This window comes from Littorina saxatilis, linkage group LG4 (genome assembly GCF_037325665.1).
Source record: "Littorina saxatilis isolate snail1 linkage group LG4, US_GU_Lsax_2.0, whole genome shotgun sequence".
In the NCBI taxonomy this organism is placed as follows: domain Eukaryota; kingdom Metazoa; phylum Mollusca; class Gastropoda; order Littorinimorpha; family Littorinidae; genus Littorina; species Littorina saxatilis.
Window position 1 is genome coordinate 3468311 of NC_090248.1, and position 13390 is coordinate 3481700.

The window sequence follows — 13390 nt, forward strand, 5'->3', positions numbered from 1 at the left end:
CGTTTCACAGAAGTATAAAACCAACACCTATTAAAGTTTGCCTCGCTAACAAAGAAACAGTTTGGTAAGTTTTGTACGGACAACCCCCAAAGAAAAACACCCAAAGGTAGGCTACAGGTTGATGATCGTGTGAGACTAAGTAAAACACGGCGACTCTTTAAAAAAGGTTATTTACCTGCGTGAACAGAAGAATTATTTACAGTTAGCAGTGTGTTGAAAACAACTCCAGTGACCGATAAGCTGAAAGACGCTAACGCAGAATAACTACAAGGTAGTTTTTTTTTACAAAGAAGAACTACAAAGCGTAGGAGAGAAAGAAATGTATCGTATTGACAAAATTTTAATGTGATGAGCCACGGATTAACCCTGCTTACCTAACGGTGGTTACACACGCCTCTTTGTTTGTCAGAAAAACAAAACTAAATCCAGCTGTAAGTCTTGTTCACGCAAAAGCCCTGGAGAGGTCCACAGCCAAATACCCTCTAAAATGAGTAGTTATGAAATCTTACGGGATCCCGCGTGGAAACCATAGTGCTGTTTTATACAATTTGTTTCTCAGGCAGCCACCAACACGCGTTGTAGTAGGACTAGTAGAGAGCGCTGCGTTTAACGGTAGCTACACAAAAAAAAAAACATTCAACTTTTAAAACCCACAACTTGAATTTTCTCTGCCTCTATGTTGCTGGAAAACAAGCCCCTGCAAAACCACTAACACCAGACTTTTGAAAACAGACAGTATGTGGGAAGTTTCTTTAGTTTGACCGCAGGAACAGGAGTGGGTGTTGGTGACGTCGGTAACAGATTTGTCTATGAATACTACTGTGGGAGTTTGCGTCTGGAACTAAAAGTTTAGTGCACCCCTGGTAGAGCCTGTTCACGTTATTGTGTATGCAGAAATGGCCTCGTTGCTAGAAAATGATCGGAGTAGGTAGGTTATCACTGATTTTACATCATGAATGGACTAGAGATCTCTCGCCTACTGTTAAGACACCCCGTGGCAAGACGGCCGTTTATGGGTGTTTACACCAGAGACCAACTTCCTTCTGAGATAAATTTACTTCACCCCTCGTCTTACGTCATAAACACAGACCCAGCACATAAGGTTGGGTCTCATTGGGTTGGTGTGTATTATGATGGTCAGGGGAATATTGAATATTTTGATAGTTTTGGTTTTAAACCGAATCACAAAGACATTGAAGGTGTTTGTTTTTTATGCGTCATTGGTTTGTGTTCTAAAACCAACGAACAGGTATTACAGGGGATGTTAAGTTCTACTTGTGGTTTGTTTGCAATGTATTTCATCATCAAAAAGAGTCAAGGTACAAGGCTCCGTGACATAATTTCTATTTTTTAACCCCCAAAACCCTGTTGTAAATGACCGTAAGTTCATAGCACTTTTTTAGAGATGTGTTAACGCAACAAGTCTAAAGCTGTTGTTGTAAAAAATAGTAACTGATGTCATAGTGTAAGGAGGTTATATATAAAGATGGTGTTGGCTAATTTTTTTTTACTAAATTCCCTGATCGAGCCACAAGACAACACCGCCTACTCTACACTACAGTCTACAAAGACAGTCTCCTAGTGGTAAAAGTTGTTTAACACTTTTGTTGTTGTTGTTGCTGAGAACGACAAAAGAGATGTTTGACGAGAAAGAGCCTCTGTTTAGCTCACCGCTACCCGAACCTGATATGTTTCCTTGGTTTTCACCAAGGAAACAGAAAGAACAGACGCGTGCGACCAAGTCAAAGAGGGGTGGTCTTGGCCAGTAAAGAATTTACTCGCCTGATCAAAGTCCGAGAAAGACTGTTGAAGCGACTTAAAACACAAACAGAAGTTGTAGCTATAGAAGTTAAAAAAAAAACCACCAGACGTGTCAGAAGAGTCCAGAACAAAAAGAAGAAACACCAGCAGACGAACTACCTCACACACCTGTCAAATACTCGGAGAGCAGCAATCTGTTTGAAAACTGCTACCAGGAACCGGCTGGTGTGTCTACCTTCAACGACCTCGGTTACTATAACCCAACATTGTTAAATACGAAAGTCGCCCCACGTCAAGTTATGGGAGCGCCCCTTAAAAAGAGAAAATGTGTCGCTTTTTTACACACACTAATCGTGTAAGATATGTAGAAGAATTACAACACCTGGTACACGCGTATAACCATTCGTTTCACAGAAGTATAAAACAGCACCTGTTAAAGTTTGCCTCGCTAATAAAGAAACAGTTTGGTAAGTTTTGTACGGACAACCCCAAAAGAAAACACCCAAAGGTAGGCTACAGGTTGGTGATCGTGTGAGACTAAGTAAAACACGGTGACTCTTTAAAAAAGGTTATTTACCTGCGTGGTCAGAAGAATTATTTACAGTTAGCAGTGAGTTGAAAACAACTCCAGTGACCGATAAGCTGAAAGACGCTCACGCAGAAGAACTACAAGGTAGTTTTTGTTTTTTTACAAAGAAGAACTACAAAAAGTAGGAGAGAAAGAAATGTATTGTATTGACAAAGTTTTAATGTGATGACCCACGGACTAAACCCTGCTTACCTAACGGTGATTACACACACCTCTTTGTTTGTCAGAAAATCAAAACTAAATCCAGCTGTAAGTCTTGCTCACACAAAAACCCTAGAGAGCTCCACAGCCAAATACCCTCTAAAAAGAGTAGTTATGAAATCTTACGGGATCCCGCGTGGAAACCTTAGTGCTGTTTTAGACAACTTGTTTCTCAGGTAGCTACCAAGACGCGTTGTAGTAGGACTGGGAGAAAGCGCTGCGTTTAACGGTAGCTACACCAAAAAGCCATTCAACTTTTAAAACCCACAACTTGAATTTTCTCTGCCTCTATGTTGATGGAAAACAAGTCCCTGCAAAACCACTAACACCAGACTTTGAAAACAGACAGTATGTGGGAAGCTTCTTTAGTTTGACCACAGGAACAGGGGTGGGTGTTGGTGACGTCGGTAACAGAATTGTCTATGAAGACTACCCCGGAGGCTATACGCTGTATGTATTTGACCTGTCACCGTCAATGTTGGGTGGAGATCAGATTGAGCTGATGCGCTGTGGGAGTTTGCGTCTGGAACTAAAGTTTAGTGCACCCCTGACAGAGCCTGTTCACGTTATTGTGTATGCAGAAATGGACTCGTTGCTAGAAATTGATCGGAGTAGGCAGGTTATCACTGATTTTACATCATGAATGGTCTAGAGATCTCTCGCCTACTGTTAAGACACCCCTTGGCAAGACGGCCGTTTATGGGTGTTTACACCAGAGACCAACTTCCTTCTGAGATAAATTTACTTCACCCCTCGTCTTACGTCATAAACACAGACCCAGCACATAAGGTTGGGTCTCATTGGGTTGGTGTGTATTATGATGGTCAGGTGAATATTGAATATTTTGATAGTTTTGGTTTTAAACCGAATCACAAAGACATTGAAGGTGTTTTTTTATTTGTTTTTTTTATGCGTCATTGGTTTGTGTTCTAAAACCAACGAACAGGTATTACAGGGGATGTTAAGTTCTACTTGTGGTTTGTTTGCAATGTATTTCATCATCAAAAAGAGTCAAGATACAAGACTCCGTGACATCATTTCTATTTTTAACCCCCAAAACCCTGGTGTAAATGACCGTAAGCTCATAGCACTTTTTTCAAAGATGCGTTAACGCAACAAGTCTAAAGCTGTTGTTGTAAAAAATAGTAACTGATGTCATAGTGTAAGGAGGTTATGTATAAAGATGGTGTTGTCTAATTTTTTTTTACTAAATCCCCTGAGCGAGCCACAAGACAACACCACCTACTCTACACTACAGTCTACAAAGACAGTCTCCTAGAGGTAAAAGTTGTTTAACACTTTTGTTGTTGTTGTTGTTGAGAACGACAAAAGAGATGTTTGACGAGGAAGAGTCTCTGTTTAGCTCACCGCTACCCGAACCTGATATGTTTCCTTTGGGACGAACCATTTTCGCGAGTGTCAGAACGTGGTGAAAACTTGTGAAAATCCACATCAGACATTACACCAACCAAGGAAACAGAAAAAACAGACGCGTGCGACCAAGTCAAAGAGGGGTGGTCTTGGCCAGTAAAGAATTTACTCGCCTGATCAAAAGTCCGAGAAAGGCTGTTGAAGCGACTTAAAACACAAACAGAAGTTGTAGCTAGAGAAGTTAAAAAAACCCACCAGACGTGTCAGAAGAGCCCAGAACAAAAAGAAGAAACACCAGCAGACGAACTACCTCACACACCTGTCAAATACTCGGAGAGCAGCAATCTGTTTGAAAACTGCTACCAGGAACCGGCTGGTATGTCTACCTTCAACGACCTCGGTTACTATAACCCAACATTGTTAAAATACGAAAGTCGCCCCACGTCAAGTTATTGGAGCGCACCTTAAAAGAGAAAATGTGGCGCTTTTTTACACACACTAATCGTGTAAGATATGCAGAAGAATTACAACACCTGGTACACGCGTATAACGCGTACACATTCGTTTCACAGAAGTATAAAACAGCACCTGTTAAAGTTTGCCTCGCTAACAAAGAAACAGTTTGGTAAGTTTTGTACGGACAACCCCAAAAGAAAACACCCAAAGGTAGGCTACAGGTTGGTGATCGTGTGAGACTAAGTAAAACACGGTGACTCTTTAAAAAAGGTTATTTACCTGCGTGAACAGAAGAATTATTTACAGTTAGCAGTGTGTTGAAAACAATTCCAGTGACCTATAAGCTGAAAGACGCTCACGCAGAAGAACTACAAGGTAGTTTTTACAAAGAAGAACTACAAAAAGTAGGAGAGAAAAAAAAATGTATCGTATTGACAAAGTACTAAAAGAACGACTTGGTAAGGGAGGAAAAAAAAAAGAGTCTTTAGTGCCTTGATTTGGGTATCCAACGTCATTTGACACATGGCTCTCAGCTGATAGCCTTAGACAGTATTCAGAGTAGTTATGTGTGAGGCTGTCTTGTCTGCTGAAGCTACGACTGTTGATACTAACGTCTTAGAAGAGCCAACAACTGATACCAAGAGCTTCTGTGTGTGTGTGTGTGTGTGTGTGTGTGTGTGTGTGTGTGTGTGTGTGTGTGTGTGTGTGTGTGTGTGTGTGTGTGTGTGTGTGTGTGTTTGCACTTACATTTTTTTTTCACCACACATATAACCCTACCTCTTACATAGCCTATCAACAACGAAGAAAAAAAAAAGAAAAAAAGAAAACAGTCATTATAACAACAACAACACCAACACTAGTCAGTGGGTTAGTTACGAAGGTTCGCTGTTTTATCTAGATGCCGTACACTGCTGTCTAGTGCAATTAAATGGGTTTCTCTGCGGTTGGTGGAGCCCTCTCTCTTTTATGGCGCTAATAACTATCAGAGGTGTCAGGATAAGGCGATAAAAATGGTACCCCTACTCTTTGCGGAGCCCCCTCGCCGATAAAACCACCAGAGGTGGCCAGCAGTTAGAGAAGTTTAATAGGAGGTGGTTTGCCTACCCCGAGGGTTGATTAGGGTTTAATGCTTAGATTAGTGCTAGACAAATGATGTGGGGTGGGTGGAGGAGTTAGCTCGACTGGTGAGGCGGGAGAGATGAGAGCTGATGTACAAAAATATAAAAAAGCTTTAACAACTAGACTCAGATAGCTACCTGTTGGTTTTATGTAGGTGTTATAAACACCGCAGGTACATTTACAACAACAAATGGTGTTTAACGTCGTTTTCAACCACGAAGGTTATATCGCGACGAAGGTACATTTACACCGAACACGAATTGTACCACAGGCAGTCATACAGAATGTTAGGTTAGAGGCTGCTCACATAGTTTTTTTTTTTTACAAAGAAGAACTACAAAAAGTAGGAGAGAAAGAAATGTATCGTATTGACAAAGTACTAAAAGAACGACTTGGTAAGGGAGGAAAAAAAGAGTATTTAGTACATTGGTTTGGGTACCCAACGTCATTTTCTTTCTTTCTTTATTTGGTGTTTAACGTCGTTTTCAAACGTTCAAGGTTATATCGCGACAGGGAATGGGGGGGAAATGGGGTAGAGCCACTTAATTGTTAATTGTTTCTTGTTCACAAAACCCAACGTCATTTGACACATGGATCTCAGCTGATAGTCTTAGACAGTATTCAGAGTAGTTATGGCTGAGGACGCCTTGTCTGCTGAAGATACAACTGTTGCTACTAACGTATTAGAAGAGACAACTACTGATACCAAGAGATTCTCTTGCTTGTGGTGTGTTTTTGGTTATCGCGCCCCTCGTAGTGAGCTTGTATTTTTGTAAAACATTTTTTTGTTTTGTTTTTTTGTTTTTTTGTTTTGTTGATCAGATTTTTCTAATTTATATTGTAGTAGGTGTGTCTCTGTTTAATTTGACAAACTGGTGGGAATGTCCGGTCCACTGTTTGAACAAGGTTTTTGTGGGTTTTTGCAAAGAATGAGGCAAGGGTCCTTTGTGCAAAGCAAGACAGCGAAAGAGACACAGACCGTCAGTATAAGGAAAATGATGATGCTCGTCTTTTTGTAACTTGTGCAAGAACTGTGTGTTTGTGATGTAGTTAGGTAGACTACCACAGACTCATCCGATAGGAAAGTCAGACAAAGGCGTGACATAGAAACTGGAAGACATGATGGTGTGAACAGAATACCGAGAGTTTGGGCGTTCGAGTCTAACTTGTTCTAGAATGTCATGGTCACTGATTTCACCGCGAAAAGAAAGAAAGTCCTGGTTTGAGTTGATCAGGCGTGGTCGTTGAAAAACAGAGTGGTTATTGACTGATGTATGAAAGAAAGACAAGTCAGTCATGGAACAGATCAGGGGGAAATCAGAACAAGGGTTCCTCTTAAAAGAGAAAATGTGGCGCTTTTTTACACACACTAATCGTGTAAGATTTGTAGAAGAATTACAACACCTGGTACACGCGTATAACCATTCGTTTCACAGAAGTATAAAACCAACACCTATTAAAGTTTGCCTCGCTAACAAAGAAACAGTTTGGTAAGTTTTGTACGGACAACCCCCAAAGAAAAACACCCAAAGGTAGGCTACAGGTTGATGATCGTGTGAGACTAAGTAAAACACGGCGACTCTTTAAAAAAGGTTATTTACCTGCGTGAACAGAAGAATTATTTACAGTTAGCAGTGTGTTGAAAACAACTCCAGTGACCGATAAGCTGAAAGACGCTAACGCAGAATAACTACAAGGTAGTTTTTTTTTACAAAGAAGAACTACAAAGCGTAGGAGAGAAAGAAATGTATCGTATTGACAAAATTTTAATGTGATGAGCCACGGATTAACCCTGCTTACCTAACGGTGGTTACACACGCCTCTTTGTTTGTCAGAAAAGCAAAACTAAATCCAGCTGTAAGGCTTGCTCACGTAAAAACCCTGGAGAGGTCCACAGCCAAATACCATCTAAAAAGAGTAGTTATAAAATCTTACGGGATCCCGCGTGGAAACCTCAGTGCTGTTTAGACAATTTGTTTCTCAGTCAGCTACCAACACGCGTTGTAGTAGGACTAGTAGAGCTCGCTGCATTTAACGATAGCTACACCAAAAATCCATTCAACTTTAAAACTCACAACTTGAATTTCCTCTGTCTCTATGTTACTGGAAAACAAGTCTCTGCAAAACCACTAACACCCGACTTTGAAAACAGACAGTATGTGGGGAGTTTCTTTAGTTTGACCACAGGAACAGGGGTGGGTGTTAGTGACGCTGGTAACGGAATTGCCTATGAAGACTATCCCGGAGGTTATACGCTGTATGTATTCGACTTGTCACCGTCAATGTTGGATGGAGATCAGCTTGAGTTGGTGCGCTGTGGGGGGTTTGCGTCTGGAACTAAAGTTTAGTGTACCCCTGGTAGAGCCTGTTCGCGTTATTGTGTATACAGAAATGGCTTCGTTGCTAGAAAATGCTCGGAGTAGGCAGGTTATCACTGATTTTACATCATGAATGATCTAGAGATCTCTCGCCTACTGTTAAGACACCCCTTGGCAAGACGGTCGTTTATGGGTGTCTACGCCAGAGACCAACTTCCTTCTGAGATAAATTTACTTCACCCCTCGTCTTACATCATAAACACAGACCCAGCGCATAAGGTTGGGTCTCATTGGGTTGGTGTGTATTATGCTGGTCAGGGGAATATTGAATATTTTGATAGTTTTGTTTTAAAACCGAATCACAAAGACATTGAAGTTGTTTGTTTTTTTTAGTTGTTGTTGCGTTATTGGATTGTGTTATAAAAACCAACGAACAGGTATTACAGGAGATGTTAAGTTCTACTTGTGTTTTGCTTGCAATGTATTTCATCATCAAAAAGAGTCAAGATACAAGACTCCGTGACATCATTTCTATTTTTAGCCCCCAAAACCCTGGCCATAAGCTCATAGCACTTTTTCAGAGATGTGTTAACGCAACAAGTCTAAACCTGTTGTTGTAAAAATAGTAACTGATGTCATAGTGTAAGGAGGTTATGTATAAAGATGGTGTTGTCTAATTTTTTTTACTAAATCCCCTGATCGAGCCACAAGACAACATCGCCTACTCTACACTATAGTCTACAAAGACAGTCTCCTGGAAGTAAAAGTTGTTTAACACTTTTGTTGTTGTTGTTGCTGAGAACGACAAAAGAGATGGTTGACGAGGAAGAGTATCTGTTTAGCTCACCGCTACCCGAACCTGATATGTTTCCTTTGGGTCGAAACATTTTTGCGAGTGTCAGAACTTAGCGAAAACTTGTGAAAATTCACAGCAGACACTACATCACCCAAGGAAACAGAAAAAAAAAAAAACAGACGCGTGCGACCAAGTCAAAGAGGGGTGGCCTTGAACAGTGAAGAATTTACTCACCTGAGCAAAGTCCGAGAAAGGCTGTTGAAGCGACTTAAAACACAAACAGAAGTTGTAGCTAGAGAAGTTAAAAAACACCAGACGTGTCAGAAGAGTCCAGAACAAAAAGAAGAAACACCAACAGACGAACTACCTCACACACCTGTCAAACACTCGGAGAGCAGCCATCTGTTTGAAAACTGCTACCAGGAACCGGTTGGTATGTCTACCTTCAACGACCTCGGTAACTATAACCCAACATTGTAAAATACAAAAGTCACCCCACATCAAGTTATGGGAGTCCTTAAGACAAACAACCAAACTAGGACCTGGCTTTTAAAAAAAAACCATCTAAAGTAGACAAGTGTAAAACAACAAGACGGTGTTGAATACCAAAAAAATTATCATTGACAATCATGTTTTGGCTTTTTGTTTTAATGTATGTGTATGCAAAATGTTAATTTTTTTGGTTTTTAATACTCAAAAGACTGTTGTCACTTTTTATAATAAAATGATCATATTGAAAAGTTAATAACTATGTGTCTGTATAATTCTTGAAGGCTACCGTGAGCAGTTTTATGTGTTTTGTTACTCTTTACGTCTGACTTTTTAGTACCTTCTTGTTTGGAAGTACTTGTGTAAACGTGCGCATATGTGTGTGTGTGTGTATGTGTGGGTGTGTGTGTGTGTGTGTGTGTGTGTGATCGGAGGTGTGTGTGTGTGTGTGTGTGTGTGTGTGTGTGTGTGTGTGTGTGTGTTTGCACTTACATTTTATTCCCACCACACATATAACCCTACCTCTTACATAGTCTATCAACAACAAAATAACAAAAACAAAATAACACCTATGTGGCTATGACATACCCTATCAAAACCTTGTGCGTGAACCCCACTGCCGGCAATCAAACACAGAGGGAGGGTCAATTACTGTCAATAGAAAGGAGGCGGCTCAGTAACCCAGCCGCGTTAAGCACCAATAAAAAAAGGCCGGGGGGGGGGGGGGGGGGCAGTAATCCTGTCATTACCCCAGCTGGAGTGGTCATTAGTACCGAGCAACAGGTACAGGCACATGAAATCACATGACAAAATATAAAACGCAATAAACCGTTTATACGCAATCCCTCTTTATCACTACTTAAACACAGGCACCTTAACCTATAACCTTCTATCAAAATACGGCTGCGCGGCTGCGCAGCTGCGCAAAAAAAAAGGGTCCGGTTCGTGCGCGATACCTACTACTAATATGTAACCCGGACGGCGGCCATATTGGATTTTGCCAATATGGCGGCCCCATGGGGCGCCCGTCTTGGCAGTCGGCAAAAATGGAAACAGTATGGCATGGGCGACCTCTGGGCCAAATATGGTGCTTTTGGAAGAATCTGAACCAAACAACCCCTATAAATCCCTACCAAACCTGACTAAAAGCAAAGATGAAACAGAGCAAATACAAAATCAAAATTCTATTAAAATAGTGTAATGAGGAAGAAGGAAAATGCAAAAGGCGAAACGGAAACTCAATGACACACAGGGACAACGTGCATCCAGAATTCAGTCGCCCATATCAAATGACAGCAACAAAAACTATAAGGAAAACATCACTATTAAACAGATAATGGTCGCTTCTTTTTCCTCTTTCCTGAAGCTCTACACACTGTCTGACCTGATCAAACCGACCAAGCGGCTCAAGTTGTTTGAGACCCCCCCCCCCACCACCACCACCACCCTTCAACAAAACAACAACAACGACGACGACGACGACGACGACAAAATCAGCACACGCATATCTCTTTACAGTACTTCAATCGGCAACAGTTCACATTTTCCTTGTTCCGTTATAAACATACATTCCCTGGATTCATTCGGCGACTGTCTCGAATCATCGACTCGGCACGTTTGAGTTATACCCCACTGTCACAATCGCTGTGACTTTCCGTCTGAAGACCACCGTCTATTACAGTATTAAACTAAATGTGTTCAAGGCACAATCGCTGTGACTTTCCGTCTGAAGACCACCGACTATTACAGTATTAAACTAAATGTGTTCAAGGCACAATCGATGTGACTTTCCGTCTGAAGACCACCGACTATTACAGTATTAAACTAAATGTGTTCAAGGCACATACCTTCACATGAAAACAGATCGGCTGACTATCTTGCAAGTCTTACGCATGGAAAAGATCATCCTTTCAGATACCAAAAGACAACAGGTTGTGTGGAGACGTATAACTTGTTGATTTATTTATATCTTAACTCACACAACATGAATAAACAAGTCGCGTAAGGCGAAAATACAACATTTAGTCAAGTAGCTGTCGAACTCACGGAATGAAACTGAACGCACTGAATTTTTTTCACCAAGACAGTACAGCTTCGTCAATCCCCACGAGAAGGAAATCGCTCAGCTCCCACGTGCAAAACACAGTGATATGCACACGCCAGAATAGCGCGGTAGTGTATTGTGCTAAGCAGGAAAGCGCGCTTTTCTGTATTCGTGTTAACTTTCTGAGATTGTTTTGAATACAACCTATCAAATCTATATGTTTTTGGAATCAGGAAACGATAAAGAATACGATGAAATCATTTTTGGATCGATTTCTTAATTTTTAATCGTAAGACTAATTAATCTATTTTCATTAATTGTGATCACATTTTAAGAGTAAACATGACATATGTATATACTTTTAAATTCAGAATGTGATGAAGAATACGATGCAATCAATTTTAAATCTGTTTGCTAAAAATCGATTTTAATGACAACTTTAATGAGCAAACTCATTAAGTAATTTTTAAGCCTCCAAGCTGAAATGCAATACCAAAGTCCGGGTTTGGTCGAAGATTGCCTGACCAAAATTTCAACTAATTTGGTTTAAAAATGAGAGCATGGCAGTGCCGCCTCAACTTTCATGAAAAGCCGGATATGACGTCATCAAAAACATTTATCAAAAAAATGAAAAAACCGTCTGGGGATATCATACCCAGGAACTCCCATGTAAAATGTCATGAAGATCGGTCTAGTAGTTTTCTCTAAATCGCTCTACACACACACACAATCATACACCACACCCTCGTCTCGATTCCCCCCTCTACGTTAAAACATTTAGTCAAAACTTGACTAAATGTAAACAAGGTCAGTTATTGCAACGTTTGTAATTGACACAAATACGTTACAGTCACAAATATATCGACCCAACGGTCTTTTAAGTGCACATACAAACAATTAATAAACAAAACTCAGTGACATGCGTCCGTGCTTTTTTAAATGAATCGTTCGACAAACACTCACTTACGAATGCACTAACGATTGCAAGAACGAACGCACACATCATTAACAACTTGAACTGGAAAGCGTCGGGAAGAAGAAGAAGAAGAAGAAGAAGAAGAAGAAGAAGAAGAAGAAGAAGAAGAAGAAGAAGAAGAACGAGAACAAGAAGAAGAAGGAGGAGGAGGAGGAGGAGGAGGAGGAGGAGGAGGAGGAGGAGGAGGAGAAGAAGAACGAGGAGAAGAAGAACGAGGAGAAGAAGAACGAGGAGAAGAAGAACGAGGAGAAGAAGAACGAGGAGAAGAAGAACGAGGAGAAGAAGAACGAGGAGAAGAAGAACGAGGAGAAGAAGAACGAGGAGAAGAAGAACGAGGAGAAGAAGAACGAGGAGGAGAAGAACGAGGAGGAGAAGAACGAGGAGAAGGAGAAGAAGGAGGAGAAGAACGAGGAGAAGGAGAAGGAGAAGAACGAGGAGAAGGAGAAGAAGGAGAAGAACGAGGAGAAGAAGAAGGAGAAGAACGAGGAGAAGAAGAAGGAGAAGAACGAGGAGAAGAAGAAGAAGGAGAAGAACGAGGAGAAGAAGAAGGAGAAGAACGAGGAGAAGAAGAAGGAGAAGAACGAGGAGAAGAAGAAGGAGAAGAACGAGGAGAAGAAGAAGAAGGAGAAGAACGAGGAGAAGAAGAAGAAGGAGAAGAACGAGGAGAAGAAGAAGGAGAAGAACGAGGAGAAGAAGAAGGAGAAGAACGAGGAGAAGAAGAAGAAGGAGAAGAACGAGGAGAAGAAGAAGAAGGAGAAGAACGAGGAGAAGGAGAAGAAGGAGAAGAACGAGGAGAAGAAGAAGAAGGAGAAGAACGAGGAGAAGAAGAAGGAGAAGAACGAGGAGAAGAAGAAGAAGGAGAAGAACGAGGAGAAGAAGAAGAAGGAGAAGAACGAGGAGAAGAAGAAGAAGGAGAAGAACGAGGAGAAGAAGAAGAAGGAGAAGAACGAGGAGAAGAAGAAGAAGGAGAAGAACGAGGAGAAGAAGAAGGAGAAGAACGAGGAGAAGAAGAAGAAGGAGAAGAACGAGGAGAAGAAGAAGAAGGAGAAGAACGAGGAGAAGAAGAAGAAGGAGAAGAACGAGGAGAAGAAGAAGGAGAAGAACGAGGAGAAGAAGAAGAAGGAGAAGAACGAGGAGAAGAAGAAGAAGGAGAAGAACGAGGAGAAGAAGAAGAACGAGAAGAACGAGGAGAAGAAGAAGAAGAAGAAGAAGAAGAAGAAGAAGAAGAAGAAGAAGAAGAAGAAGAAGAACGAGAACAAGAAGAAGACTA

At 41.1% G+C, this 13390-nt stretch overlaps 1 protein-coding gene across 1 annotated transcript in view; it reads right to left on the bottom strand.

Annotated features, from left to right (window-relative positions):
• LOC138965698 (uncharacterized) overlaps positions 1-13390 on the bottom strand; it is a 268534-nt gene that overhangs the window by 253936 nt on the left and 1208 nt on the right. The window lies entirely within an intron of this gene.